At 29.6% G+C, this 3,573-nt stretch overlaps 1 non-coding gene across 1 annotated transcript; it reads right to left on the bottom strand.

The window, feature by feature from the left end:
• Positions 1 to 2,722: 2,722 nt before the first annotated feature.
• TRNAR-UCG (transfer RNA arginine (anticodon UCG)) lies at positions 2,723 to 2,796 on the bottom strand. Its single transcript has one exon. It is a non-coding gene; the product is annotated as a tRNA-Arg (tRNA).
• Between the last annotated feature and the right edge of the window lie 777 nt (positions 2,797 to 3,573).

The raw sequence follows: 3,573 nt of genomic DNA, 5'->3' as shown, positions 1-3,573 counted from the left end.
AGAGCAATAGGTTAAATGGGCTGGGCTTCTACTGGGGTACAACTCCAACTTCCATCTGTAAGCCCATGGTTGGATGACATATTGGTTGAAGTACACAAATAGCCCTCAAAGTGGATGATCTTAAATTTTTGTCATCACTGGCCCCATAAATAGAATTTTAAGTTTAACAAGTAAAGTCGGATCCAGAAAATTAAGTAGGCGTTATGACATAAGAATTGTAAAATTCGAAAAAATGATGAAATTTTTTTTCAAGTGAAAATGGTATTTGAATTTTAGAGTTGTGTTTGGATATAAATTTCAGTTTGGGTTGTTTTTGAAGTTTTATGAGTGATTTGAGTGAAAATTTTGAAAAACAACTTTTTGCAGTTTTTCAAATTTTCGAAAATTTTTAAAATTCATCTCCAAGTGAAAATTAAAAATTTTATGAATAAACGCTGGTTTCGAAAAAAAGTGAAATTTTTTTGAAAAAATCTTCAAATTTTATGTCCAAACGGGGACTAATTCTGCAGGTTTAAGATTTCGGTTTCAAAATTGAAACCCATCATCTTATTTGAGTTGTGGGTACATAGCTTCAATTTTTTCAGCAATTTTAGTAAATTTTATACCGAAAATCAATATCTAGAATAAAAGTTACTGTTCAATTGAACCCATAGCTGAATTGTTGGATCTGCCCCTGTTAACAAGTTTTGCCCCACGCTTGCTTATGGGCAACACGCTTAACCTTTGACCTTAAAGTTATGTTCAAAAGGTTAAAGATCACCTCAAAAAGTATCATATTTCTATAAATTGTTTGCTGCTTCTTTATCTATTTAAGCAATTTTTAAGCTATAGCATTAATCCCTCGCTAAGAAGAATTAGCTTAAATAATCGTCCATCCAATCGTTTAAATTAAAATAGTCAATGGATATAATATATATATATATATATATAATTCATATATAATACATGTATAACTATGTATTATCTTTGTATACATATCAAAGAATAAATAATGAATCAGGTCGACTATTTGCGTAAAATCCCTTAATCTAACCCAATTGTTCCACTGGTAACAAGGTAATACATCCCAAGTAATTTTCTTCACCAGAGGTTGAGGTAACTTTTTGGAATGTACTCTTCTCAGCAGTATTTTAAATAAAAAATTTGAAAAGATATAGCATTTCATTATATGTTTATAGTTTTTGGCCAAATTTTTGAGAACTTGGAAGTGATTATTTTTTCAGAATAAGGTGTTTAAGTTAAGTTTTTTCCAAATACCAAAAAACAAGCGAATTGACATTAACAATCATTTACCTTTGATTGTATTTTAAGTTAGCTACTAATTTATGAACAGAAGGAAGTGGAAACCATCAAAACCCCGTTGCTTCTTTTTAAAGATAAAACAAAAACTCATGTGAAAAAGGCCTTGCTTCGGGTGTGTTTGGTACGAGGAAAACATTTTTCGGAAATTGTTTTCCAATTTTCCCATGTTTGGTTGGCTTAAATGTTTTGGAAAATATTTTCCTTAACAATTTATTTTCCTCCAATTGGAGGAAAATATTTTCCTTATCAAGAGAAGGGAAAACATTTTCCAAAACTCCTTCTCAACATTTCCCACCCTCATTAACCCACCCCACCCCCTTTCCAAAAAAACGTTTTTTTTTCCTTTCAAATTTCAGTTTTTCCGTTACCACCCACCCAACTACCTCCCCCCCTCCCCGCACAAAAAGAATTTTTACTTTTTTTTGTAATTTAAATTTCTATTTTTTTTCGTTTTATTGCCTCCCTGCCCACCCACCCCCCCCCCACCCCCGGCCGAAAAAAAAATTTAAAATATATTTGTCAGTTTTAATTTTATTATTTATCGGTTTAAAGGCTCAAAATTTTACATATTCCAAAATTATGAGTTCGGAGGTTTATGTGTTTGGAAGTTTACGGGTTTAGAAATTATAAAGTTTACGGGTTCGAAATTCCGCGGTTTTGAAAATTTAGCGGTTCGAAAGTTTATGAAATTTGTGGATTCGGAAGGTTGTTGGTTTGAAAGTTTATGGCTTCATGTTTATTATATCTAAATTATTTATGAATACTCTTGAGAAGTCATTTTCCTTAATTTGCGTACCAAACACCGAAAAATTTTATGGTTTATTATATCTAAATTATTTATGAATACTCTTGAGAAGTCATTTTCCTTAATTTGCGTACCAAACACCGAAAAATGAATAAGATTTCTACTTGTTTTCCAAGAAAATATTTTCTTGGAAAACATTTTCCGTTATATCAAACACACCCTTCATGTTAAGCTTTAAGGTTTAATAATGATTATAGTGAACTGTTTTCAGCCTTTAACCATCCTAAAAGATTTAGTGGGCGTTTGGACATAAGAATCGTAAAATTTCGAAAAAAAAAAGTGAAAAATTTCCTTCAAGTGAAAATGATATTTAAAAATTAGAGTTATGTTTGGACATGAATACCATTTGGGTTGTTTTTGAATTTTTGTGAGTGACCTCAAGTGAAAAACTCTGAAATTCATCTTCAAGCGAAAATTGAAAATTTTATGGCTAAACATTGATTTAACAAAAAGTGAATTTTTTTTTTTGAGGAAAAGTGAAAATTTTGTATGGCCAAAGGGGCTCAAAGCTTCAATTTATTGCTGGATTATTTAATTTAGTACCTAGATTGAGTATTATTTACCAATACTAAAAGTGTAGAACAGAAAGAATTAAAAGAGAGAAAAGATAAAATTCGACCACAGTGGGAGTCGAACCCACGACCTTCTGATCCGAAGTCAGACGCGCTAATCCACTGCGCTATGCGGTCTTTTGATCATCGTTCGCCTCTATTTTAATAACGTGGCATAATTATAAGTAATTGAGAAATATTAATCTGCATCGGCCTCTAAATCTTAATCATTTTAAAAACAAATTAATGACAAGTATATTTTCCAAAGAGGATACAACCGAAAGAGTAATTGAACAAGTAAATTAAAAGAAAAGGCATTGTCAAAAAGGGGCAGAACCAGAATTTCAGTCTTTATGTGTTTTGGATATTAGGTCATCTCCAATGATACTGCATTTTTCCATAGTGCAGTCATTTTTTGGAAATATTTGGCTCCAATGTTGTTGCCCCCAAAATGGAGGACGAATAGTGTCCCTCCAAAGTTAATCTCCTCCATTAGTATTATTTATTATTTTATTATTATTATTATTTAACTTTTTTAATTTATCTATTTATATATACCTAATTATATTTATGTAATATCTTTATAATATTAATTTTACATCTTAACTTTGGCATATAATTTTTAGAAATTAATTTTCGTGTATTTATTATTTTTATGTAAAATTGTAAGTTAATTTTATTATAAGTTATAATCGTACAAAAATATATAATCTTCTTAAAAAATAAATGGTGCAAATATAAAATATTAGATGTTGCTAAAATTGAAAAGTAAAAATTGAAAATACATTAAATAAAAATACATTAAAAATGGAAATATTTTAAAAATGAAAATACATTAAATTAAAATACATAAAAATTGAAACTACGGTAAATAGCATAATAACTTAGTAGGGACCTATGTCGTTTTCAGATACA

The sequence above is a fragment of the Nicotiana tabacum genome, chromosome 10 (assembly GCF_000715075.1).
Source record: "Nicotiana tabacum cultivar K326 chromosome 10, ASM71507v2, whole genome shotgun sequence".
NCBI lineage: Eukaryota > Viridiplantae > Streptophyta > Magnoliopsida > Solanales > Solanaceae > Nicotiana > Nicotiana tabacum.
The sequence above is the reverse complement of the archived record's forward strand: the minus strand, read 5'-3'. Positions and strand labels throughout refer to the sequence as shown.